This window comes from Pleurodeles waltl, chromosome 2_2 (assembly GCF_031143425.1).
Source record: "Pleurodeles waltl isolate 20211129_DDA chromosome 2_2, aPleWal1.hap1.20221129, whole genome shotgun sequence".
Taxonomy (NCBI): domain Eukaryota; kingdom Metazoa; phylum Chordata; class Amphibia; order Caudata; family Salamandridae; genus Pleurodeles; species Pleurodeles waltl.
In genome coordinates, this window is record NC_090439.1 from 137139522 (window position 1) to 137151796 (window position 12275).

Genomic DNA, 12275 nt, shown 5'->3' on the forward strand with positions numbered 1-12275 from the left:
TGTCGCTGCTGCTGACAGCAGCGCCACCTTACCGACGTCTGCCGCCATGACCGTCGACGGTATTCCGCCAGCCTTCTGGGGAAATTCCATCTATGGTCAAAATGCAGGTGGGCAGCTGGTAAGCACAGCAACGGTATGTTGGCTGCTGTCACCGTGGCGGTAGGTGGTCAATACCGCCAATGTTGTAATAAGGGCCATAGTTTATTTGCCATGTATTTGTTTGCAGGTTTCCATTAGCATGTAACCATAAATGGGTCTTTTGTAGTAAATCAGAAACTTTACATATGCAGTTTAGTTTATTTTGGGGGTTTTCTTGCTACTTTTAGTTAGATTGTGCTACAAGATGTCACTAAGTTTAAAAACCTAATAACTTCACATTTACTTACTCTACTTACTTGCAGTACCAGCAAAGATTCATCTGCACCCCCTAAAATGTAATACTGCCAAATTTCATAAAAATACAGCTCACAGTTTTTGCGCTATGCGAAATACAAAGGTTTATGGACAAAGCATTGGATTTGAAGCCCATTTTGGGACCCAATTTTTTTCTTAGCACCTCCTTGACCAAACACCGCACAACTTTCAATCCTCCCAAAATAAAATAGGAGGAGCATGTCTGCAAAATTACGCAAGGATTAGTAAAATGGGTGCAAAGTTGTGAAATCTGATTCATGTTTTGCACTACAAAAGAAACACAGAAATTCACCAGTAATATTTAGCAGAGCTACATATCACTTGTGTCCCTGCCATGCCCTGCTTATGACCTTATAAATGACTTCACATTTATGACCTCATACATGACATCACTCATGACACCGATCCTAGGATATATATATATATATATATATATATATATATATATATATATATATATATATATATTATTCACAAAAGTTGATCCCCACAATGCGTCAGCTCAGCACAGCGGTCCCGGTCAGGCACAGGGAACACCCAAATATTCGTCACAAAATTATTTGTTGATTCTAAAGAGGGCCAGGACACCTCTGTATACGGTCAAACAATTATTCACAGCACTCAAATGAAATCCAACGCGTTTCGGCAATAAGCCTTGATCACAGATGAGGCAACATTCCTCCACCTCATTTAAATATCCTGATCTAACAAAATAAAAAAAAGGACTAAATCCATTCATATCCATGGCAGCCATTTTGGTGTACCTTTTGCAAACTAAGCGCCTATACAAAGAAATGTACAAAGATAATTCAAACATTTACTCAACCTATAATTAACTAATTCAATTTCTATTTATAACAGTACAATATATTGCATATTACCTAATACTCAAGAATTTCCAAAGTCATTACTAGTGTTGATCCTCAAAGCACGCTTATTTGGTTCTATATACAATATACAAATTACAGATTACAAATTACAAATTACAAAATCTGCCCAAGTAGGCAAGATTACTATACCATATTGCTGTTTTCTAACTAATTTCTCTTTTTTTGTTTACACACAGTCCTCTCCATTCCAAAACTCTTAAAGTCCTCCTCTCTTATGAAACTGAAAAATAAATAATTGCAATATTATATATCAAAATATATGAACCAAAAAAAATTACATTTACCTAAATTAAATACAATATCAATGAGAAGGGTCCAACCCACATCTAAAAGTGGAAGAATGCATATCCCCCTTTCCAAACTGAATCACTCATCCCAAATGTATACTCAATTCTTCACTGGAGTTCAGTCCCATGGGGTCCAATGTCTCAAAATCTATAATATAACGAGACTCCAATGTCCGTTCTCTGTTGCCTCCCCTTTTACTCTGTTTAACCTGGTCAATGACCACAAACTTCAGCAGGTTCTAATTGCCGTCATGATAACTAAAGAAGTGCTTTGCTACTGGATAGCTTTTGTCTACATTTTTTATTTCCCTCCTATGCTCAAGCACACGTTTATTAGCAGTATGTATCGTGCTTCCTACATATAATTTGTTACATGGACATATAAGGCAATACATACAGTAGATTGTCATACAGTTATAACTCCCTTTGATCATGAAAGCCTCATCTCTCCCTGGTATCTGTAACTTACTGCAGTTATTGCTCGTCCTACAAGCCTTACACCTCATACAACAAGAAAAACCATTGTCAAGGTTACCCCTAGTGTCATTAACTCTTACTACTTCATTTCTACATAGATCATCCCTAAGGGACCTACTTCTCCTGAATGTTATTTGAGGTTTTTCTCCAATACACTTAACCAATGATGAATCACTTTGTAAAATGTGCCAACTCTTATTCAATACCTTCTGTACCTCGTAGGCTAGATTACTGAAAGTAGTTATAAAGCTAACCTTGTCCTCACTTCTATTTTCCTGCTTATCCATCTGGTAGAGGAGATTTTCCTTTCTCAAACTCTCCACTTTACGTCGGGCTGAGTCAATGGACTTAAGCCCATAACCCCTTTCTTTGAATCTCTCACACATCTCATCACCTACTTGTTGGATATCTAATTCGTTGCCACAGTTCCTACGGGCTCTAAGTAACTCCCAATAAGGAATACTTTGTATCAGACTTCTCGGGTGTGTACTACGAGCATCCAGCAGACTGTTACCAGCTGTTTCCTTTCCATGTAATTTTGAAATCAGACCTCCTGCAGTTGCTGTAATTTCCACAACTAAAAACACTGCATGTTTAGAGTGCAGATGTTTTGTGAATCTCAAATTATAATCATTTTCATTTAATTTCTGTACAAAATGCTCTGCTGATTTCTCATCCCCCTTCCAGATCACAAAGATGTCATCTATAAAATTACACCATAAAATTACATTCTTATCAAATTCTGTCAGAGTTACAGATACCTGTTCTTCCCACCAGCCCATGAATACATTTGCGTAGCTGGGGGCAAAGCATGCACCCATCGCTGTGCCCTGCAACTGTTTATAAAGCTTGTTATCAAAAATAAATATATTGTTCCGAAGACAGAACTTCATTATATCACACAGCATTTCTGAATGGAAAAACAATGACAATGATCTTGCTCTTAAGAAATATTTGGTTGCATTCACCCCTAAATCGTGATCTATACAGGTATATAAGCTGGTAACATCTAACGTTAGCAAGAGGTAATCATCCTCCCACTGGATGCCTTCAATGATCTTAAGAAAATGCGTTGTATCCTTCAAATAAGATGGTAATGCCTCAACAAAAGGACGTAGAAAGTGGTCTATACACTTTGATGTATTTTTCAAAAGAGAACCCATACCCGAAACTATTGGTCTACCCGGGGGGGTTATTTTTATCCTTGTGGACCTTAGGTAGGAGGTAAAGTACTGGAATCCTGGGATGGTCACATTTAAGGAACAAAAATTCATCCCAATCTATTAAACCTTTCTCCCTCCAGTCAACCAACATACTGTGGTACTCATCATTCATCATTTTAATATCCTCATATCCAATTAGTTTGTAACATTCACTCAAACTTAACTGTCTTAAACCTTCCACAACATATTTGCTGACGTCCTGAACTACTACATTGCCACCCTTGTCAGATTGCCGGATGAAAATGGATCGATCTTTCTTTAGATCTTGAAGAGCTGTCCACTGTGCTTTTGATAAGTTCTTTTTACCATTTTTCCCTTTGTATCTCATTTTTTTCAAATTTTTAATGACCTCCCGTTCAAATACATTACGGCCATCACATTGGATCGCCGGTAAGAATGTAGACTTTAGCTTCAAATTACTAGGACATGGATCATCTAAGGCAATGCCCAAACCCTCCAAATTCAAAATGCCATCCTCATGACCAGATACCCCATCATGCAGATCTGCCAATGTATGCAAAGTCTCAATGTCTGAAATACACAAATTACTATATTCACAGCCTACTTCCTTTCGCTAAGAACCATTCACTTTAGTCTGATACAATTTTTCAATTTTATCTTGCGAATGAATTTGAAAGTAACTATTATAGTTTGTACATAATTGAAACAGCCTGTTGGGCAGACAAAGAGACCCAGAGCTAAGAGACTCTTTTCCACATTGGATAGCACTTTGCCCGACAGATTTATAACATCCAAATTGTTTACTTTAGAGCACGGGTGACCACTCCCACCGGTCTTGAGTTTCCTTCTCTGTCTCCTGTTCTTTGCCTGTCTGTTCCTCTTCTTCTTCCTCTGGGCCCACCCCCTCTGCCTCTCTGTGGCTGAAAATCTTTGTACTGATCCGTCCGTCCTTGATTTAGGAGCCAAAATTGTTTAAAAAAATTGGATACAAAGGTTTATGGACAAAGCATTGGATTTGAAGCCCATTTTGGGACCCAATCTTTTTCTTAGCACCTCCTTGACCAAACATCGCACAACTTTCAATCCTCCCAAAATAAAATAGGAGGAGCATGTTTGCAAAATTTCGCAAGGATTAGTAAAAGGGGTGCAAAGTTGTGAAATCTGTTTTGAACTACAAATGAAACACTGAAATTCACCAGTAATATTTAGCAGAGCTACATATCACTTGTTTCCCTGCCATGCCCTGCTTATTACCTTATAAATGACTTCACATTTATGACCTCATACATGACATCCCTCATGACACCGATCCTAGGAGATATATATATATATATAAGCATTTATATATATATATATATATATACACACACACACACACATATATACATATGTATATACTTTTTTTCATATGTTGGGGTTTGTGGTCAAACCCACTGCTCATACCAGCAGTTAGAGCACGCCTCTTAATGACTGCTTGTAGATTTAATGATGATGGCTGCGCCCAGCACCAAGAGCAATCAAAGATATTTAACCTGCGGTGGCATCACACAATACTAATCTTTGTGTTCTGTACTCACATTGGAAGAATAGAAGAACATGTAATGGTCTGGACTTTTAATATGCTTTTAGACCAACTCTGTGGAGGAAAGAGACAGTCCCATCTGACAAAGTAATGTGCTGGTCTTCTCGCATCTTGGTATGTCTATGCAGCCCTGCATCTGAATTGGTATTCAGTAGGAACAGGGCCCAGGAGTTTTGGATATGCATAACATACAAAATTGTATGAATAACCAGTGGGAGAGCAAAGGCTGGTAGTGCTGGCACAACAAGTGATTAAAAAAACTAACATGACTCGGCCGAAGGAAAAATTATGTAAATTTGAAGTGACACAGATTAATATTAACTTCTTAGAACACAAGCACTGAGCTGATTTAAAGTTTTAGAATGATTAGAATAATCAACTAATGAATATTGCACCTCTACGGTGAAAGTTATCTCAATCATACTTAACTGGTTGTGCTATGCCCAGCAGTTTACATCAGATGCAGGACATTGTACCACAATTCCCATAGAGCCTTTCATTGTGATATAAAAAGCAAAGGGAACAAAAGGACTAATCAATTTTTTAACAAACCACTTTGAGAAAAATGAACTGTTGAAACTCGTCAGTAGAGAAAGATGGAACACAGGTGGTGATTAATGGCAATAAATAGAGAAATTCCAAATCATGAGAGCTTGGTTGTATTTTGTGCTTTTGTTTAATTTGTTGGGGTTTGTGGTCAATTCCACCACTCTTACCAGCAGTTAGAGCGCGCCGCTAATTATCTCTTTTCTTTATGGATATATAGACCCCCTAACCACCCAACCCCGTGCTGTGCATGACCCATTGGCCGTGCGCAGTAGGATTTGACTGTGGCCTCTCTGGTTGTGAGAATAGGAGTAGGAGGGTGTATCCGGGGTGAGAGTGGCTGTCATATTATCTGTCTGGGTGCGAGAGTGCATACATCATTGTTTTTGTGGGTGCATCAGTGGGTCTGTGCGTCGGTATGTGTCAGTCTGACTGAGGCTGTGAGTGGGTGCACGGGGATCTGATTGGGACTGTGGGAGGGTGCATGAGTCTCAGAGTGGGTCTGTGAGGGGGTACATAAGTGGCTTAGGAGGGGTGTGAGTGGGAGAAATATTGAAACAGATAGCGAAAGAGGGAGAGATGGAGAGTTTTTTAGGTTTTGATATATGACATACTTATAATGAGATATTTCTGGCCAAATAGGAGGAATGATAGAGAAAATGGCGGTCATGTCCTCGGCGGTCTACATCGTCACCGTCACCACCAGCGTAGATCCCCATTGGCCACTGTACCCCATAGGTCCCAATATAATCCAATAAAGAATTGCACTGCAGTTCACGACCACCTACCTCCTATCGATAATTTCTGTGTCACAGGAAAAATAGGCACATCATTTTAAATTACACTCTCCCAAACAATGATTGCACGATGTGCACTGCTGTTGTGATTTTGTTGTTCAATTTGTGACAGCCTACTCACTCTTGTGTCCCTTAGATTCCTACCCCTGCGGATACATAGGAGATGAAAACATAACCCCGTGTACAGAGCCCTAGTGGACTTAGTTTACACTGAAGGACAGGCACATAATACTCACCTATTGACTGGACAGGGGAACAATCACAGAGCTGTGTGCCCAGTTGGAGCCTGACCTGATATTAGCTATCCATCATCCCACTGGGATCCCCTCTCTTGTGCAATTTCTATCAGTGCTCCATTTCCTGGCAACAGGTTCTTTCCAAGTGACAGTAGGCTTGCAGCAGGAATGTCACAGCCAGTGTTCTCAATTGTGCTGGCAAGAGTCTTGTCTGCCCTGGTAAAACACATGTGCAGCTAAATTGCTTTCCCCCAGGTGGAAGATTTGGCCACCTTGAAGGCCAGATTTTATGCAATGGGACATATCCCCAATATTATTGGGGTGATTGATGGGACACATATTGCTTTTGTCCCCCCCGCAGAATGAACAGGTGTATAGGAATCATGAGAGTTTCCACTCCATGAATGTGCAGATGGTGTGCCTGGTGGACCTGTACATCTCACATGTCAGTGCTAAATGTTGAGGGTCAGTGCATGATGGCTTTTCCCTGAGGAATAGCAGCTTCCCAAATTTGATGTCCCAACTACAGAGGCACAGTGTGTGGCTTATAGGTGAGCCTTGGTCCTTACCCAGTGTATGTTGGTGTATACCTCTGCTGTTAGCCAAATAGGATAGTGTGTGGCTAAATGTTGTCCCTCTATTCTTTCAGATGACTCTGGCTACCCAAACCTATAGTGGCTGCTGACCCCTGTGAGGAATGCCAGGACAAGGACTGAAGAACGTTATAATGAGGCACTTGGGCGAACCAGAAGGTCAATTGAGAGGACCTTTGGCCTCCTGAAGGCCAGGTTCAGTTGCCTCCATCTAACAGGTGGATCCCTGTGCTACTCATCCGAGAAGGTCTGCCAGATAGTAGTAGCATGCTGTCTTTTGCACAACCTAGCCCGTAGACACCATGGGGCATATTTATACTCCGTTTGCGCCGAAATTGCGTCGTTTTTTTTGACGCAATTTCGACGCAAATCTAACTCCATATTTATACTTTGGCGTTAGACGCGTCTAGCGCCAAAGTCCATGGAGTTAGCGTAATTTTTTAGCGTGGACACCTACTTTGCGTTAATTATATGCAAGGTAGGCGTTCCCGTCTAAAAAATCGACTCCGAGGCATGTCCGTGGGATTTATACTCCAGGGCAAAAATCACGCCCGGGAGTGGGCGGGTCAAAAAAAATGACGTACGGCCGCTTTTGCGCCGTTTTTTAGCGCCTGCAAAAGGCAGGCGTTAAGGGACCTGTGGGCTCTGAAGGAGCCCAGAGGTGCCCCCAGGGACACCCCCTGTCACCCATGCCCACCCCAGGAGGACACCCAAGGCTGGAGGGACCCATCCCAGGGACATTAAGGTAAGTTCAGGTAAGTGTTTTAAAAAAAAAAAAATTGCGGCATAGGGGGGCCTGATTTGTGCCCCCCTACATGCCACTATGCCCAATGACCATGCCCAGGGGACAGAAGTCCCCTGGGCATGGCCATTGGGCAAGGGGGCATGACTCCTGTCTTTGCTAAGACAGGAGTCATTTCTATGGGGGTTGGGAGTGAAAAAAAATTGCGCAAATCGGGTTGAGGCGAAAAAATTGCCTCAACCTGACTTGCCCCATTTGTTGACGCCCAAGCTCCATATCCCCCTACGCCGGCGCTGCCTGGTGTACGTCGTTTTTTTTAACGCACACCAGACGGCGCCGGCGGCTAACGCCGGCTAACGTCATTCAATAAATACGGCGCCCGCATGGCGCTTCAGAATGGCGTTAGCCGGCGCTAATTTTTTTGACACAAAACTGCGTTGGTGCAGTTTTGCGTCAAAAAGTATAAATATGGGCCCATGTACCTCTTCTGCAGGAGGAGGAGACTAGAGATGCCCCTGTGGAAGCAGTGGATCCTGAGGACAGTAAGAATGAGGAGGCAGAGTATAAGGATGTGGACAACAGAATATTAGTGATCCGTCAGTACTTCCGGTGACACACAGGTGAGACAGTGCAACTTCACATTTCTATGACTATTGTTGTATTCTGTGTGGCATTGGCATGCTGGCAATACCCACTTGTTTCCTCTATTTACTTTCACCTATGGATTATCATTTTACAAATGTTGGTGATATGACAACAATGTTGTGATGTGATTACAACAGCCAGCAACAGGTCATTCATTCTATGCTTTCACTATGTACAGTTAATTTGCAATGGATGTAGCTGTTTCAATCAATACAAATTTTCAATACATGAAATACTAGTAGTCGAGTTTTATCCAAGGGTGTTTATTGTAGTGCTAATAAATTGAGGGGAAAGTGCAATGGAATGGGGTGATAATGGTGGAAAGTCCAGGGTATTTTCCAGTCTGTTTGTAGCACAGGTGCATTGTCCAAGGGGACATAGGAAGGGGATCAATGGCAGTTCAAGGTGGAAAAGGTGACTGAGTGGGACACAAGGGGGACAATCAGGAGAGTCTAATTTCCTGGCAGTGGTCTTGGCAAGTGTCTCTGGCTTCTGTCTGGGTCGCAGGGAACGATTGCGGGCTGGTTCACCTTCTGCATGGGGAGGGATGCTTGTGGTCTGTGGGTCCTGTTGTGGGGCCTCCCGGCCACTAGCGGAAGTGGAGGGCTGTTCAGTTGACTGGCTAGTGGTAGGGGCCCCCTGGTGTGAAACTGCCTCCCTCATGATGTTGGGCATGTCTGTCAGCATCCCTGCAATGAAGATCAGGGTGTTGTTAATAGCCTGCAAGTCCTCCCTGATCCCCTGACACTGTGCCTCCTGCAGCTGCCTGTTCTCTGTTGTCGAGGATCTGGCCTATCGTGTCCTGGAATGTTGATTGGCTCCCAGGATCTCAAAGAGTACCTCCTGGAGAATAAGTTCCCCTGCTCCTGTCCTCCCCCTGGCACACAGCAGTCCTCTCAGTGTCCCTGTTGGAATGTGCCCCTGTCCCCTGAATGGTGTACCCACTGCCACTGACCCCAGGTCCCTGATTGTCTTGTGGGTGAGGTGTGGCCTGGGGTCCTTGTATAGGTGGGCACACTGCTGATTGACACGTCCTGGGGACAGAGGTGTGGGTACGCTGGGTGGGTGTTGTGGTGTGGGAAACTGAAGGAGTAGGCTCTGTGGTGGTCTGTGAGTGGGCTTGGGTGACCAGCTGTCCAGTAGTTCCTGGTGGGCCAGGTAGGTCATCCAGATCCAGAAATTCAGAGTTACTGTTATCACTTGGAGCCTCTTCTGTTGGGGGGCTGGATAGGGGTGGCACCTCCTCTCCACTGACATTGGCTGGGATAGCTGTGGGGATGTAAATGATGTATCATGCTTCAAGAGTATGACATTTGTACTTCCGTAGCTTCCCCTCTATGGTTGGTATTGCCCTGCCAGCTTTTGCTTGTGTATGGTGATGTATTGTGGTTATGTTAGTTTCTGTATGCTGTGCATGCTTTAGTGATGGGTGTCTATGCAGCCCTGGGAGGGCTGTCCATGCATTGGTATTGCATGCAGGGCTGGGCATTGTGGTTAGTCATATGTGTAGGTGCAGTGTGTGGGATGTTGTGGAGTGTTGGGAGTGAGGATGAGGGGGGGTGTTTTGGCATGCAGGTATGGGGGGTGATAAGTGTTAAATGTTGACATACCAGTCTCCAGTCGGCTGGCTACTCCAGCGAGTCCCTCAAGATGCAGTATTGCCAGTACATGCTCCTCCCATGCTGTGAGATGTGGGGTTCCACTGCTAGTCCTCTGTATAACGAGGTGGTGTCTTGCTGCTATGGAAAGTACCTTCCCCTGTAGGTCGTTCCACCTCTTCTTGATGTTATCCCTTGTTCTTGCGTGCTTTCCCACGGTGTTGACCCTGTCCATCATTCTCCGCCATAGCTCCATTTTCCTTGCTATAGATATCTACTGTACTTGTGCTCCAAAGAGCTGTAGCTCTACCCTGACAATTTCCTCCACCATGACCCTTAACGCCTCCTCATTGAAATGGGGGTGCCTTTCTGGTGCCATCGGTGTTGTGTGATGTGTGTTGGTTAGGGTGAATTGGGTAATGTGGTAGGGTATGTGATGTGGAGTGCGTGAGGGGTGCATGGCTGTATGTGGTGTGTGTCTAGTTCTCTCTGTGCTCTTCTTCTCAGTCTGCTGGCAGTAATTGTTGTTTGTAAATGGTTGTGGGTAAAGTGGGTGGGTGTTTTATAGTGCTGTGGGTGAGTGTGTGTGGTGTGTGTATGGTTGTCAGGTGTGTATTTTTCATATTGGCCAATGGAGTGTTGTTTTGTCTGTGGGTGTCCATTCTGAGCCCAGCAGTATGTACTGCCAATGGTTAACCACTGTTGAATGTCCGCCGTGTTGATTCGTGGGTCATAATGTGATGGGTGTTGTTTTGTTGGCGTAACAGTATGGGTTTTGGGACTGCCACTTAATCACTGACCTTTGGTCTGGTGGATTTGTGTATGTGGGTAAATTCTGTCAGATTGGTGTGTGTGTGTCATAATATGGTGAACGGATATCTGCCACTGCGGCAGTAAGTTGGCGGTCATCAGCGTGGCGGTAAGCGGGATTTACCACCAGTGTCACAATGAGTTCCATAGTGTTGTGCCTTAGAAAGTATGGGCATAGAGTGGAGTATAGAGATGGACAGTGGGGTGTACGGGGTCAGAGTGGAATGGAATGTCATAGAGTGCCATGAAGTGTGGTAGACTTTTATAGAGTTGAGTTATACAGAGTTGAAAAGAGTTTCATAAAATGGCACTGCACAGAATAGAGGGCCATATATTGTAGTGGTGTGGAGTGTATTATCATAAACTGGAGTAACACACAGTGGAATAACATACAGTGGACTACTATAGATTGGAGTGGTGAACAGTGGAGTGGCATAGAGTCAAGGAAACTGCTACAAATTCCAGTGGTGTCTCATACAGTAGCGTGAAGTGCAGTCTCATACAGTGTTGCTAACTGTCATAGAGTGAAGTAGGGTGTTGTACAATAGAGTGTACAGGCATAGAGTGGCGTGCAAATTTAGACAGTGGAGTGTACAGGGATAGAGTGGAGTGGGGACTAGTGAAGTGTACTAGAGGTTTGTAGAGTGGAGTTATAGAAAGTGGAGGCGAGTTCTCTGGAGAGGCATTCAGTGGCATTTTATTTGGATGTGTGTGAAATTGAGCAGCAGTGTAGATTATGGTGTGCAGAGTAATGCAAAACATTGAATTTCTCTGCCTTGCATTTCTGTAGACTTACCAATCAACACAGGATCACACTTCTGTCCTTGCATTCCTTTGTAATTCTGATGTTAAGTATTGCATTGCACATGGGCACCACAGATGACACAAGGGTACCACAATCCAATAATACAGCTAGGCCTCAATTACATTTTGGGCCATGGTATACAGTGAACACTTTGCAGTATGCCGTGGTACATGGTAATGATGAGCCAGAATATAAATGGGAGTGTCTGTTTTTTGAGAATGAAAAGGCAGCCATATTGTTTTTATTACACTTTGGATGTGTTCAATATTAGGGCCATAGAGATGGTAAGTAGTAGGTCCCTACCCATTACCACATTATTGAAGGGGTAATAATTAGAGGAATTTTTTTATTTAATTTTTATATATTATATATCATTTATGGCCCTGTACCATGTAGTTTCACAATAGTTTCCATGAAAGTACTGCTGTGATAGATGTAACTAAGTTTGAATTTAATTGCCTTATTACTTAACAAATCCTTACTCTACTTAACTGCAATACCCATAATGCATCATCTCTGCACCACAATTAATAATCTTACCAAATTTCATGTAAATCCATTCAGTCATTTTTGCAATAGGTCAAAAATAGTTTATGGAAAATGCATTAGTGGAAAAATGTGTTTTGGGACCCTCTTTTATCTTTGCGACCCCTTAACGATTCACCACAA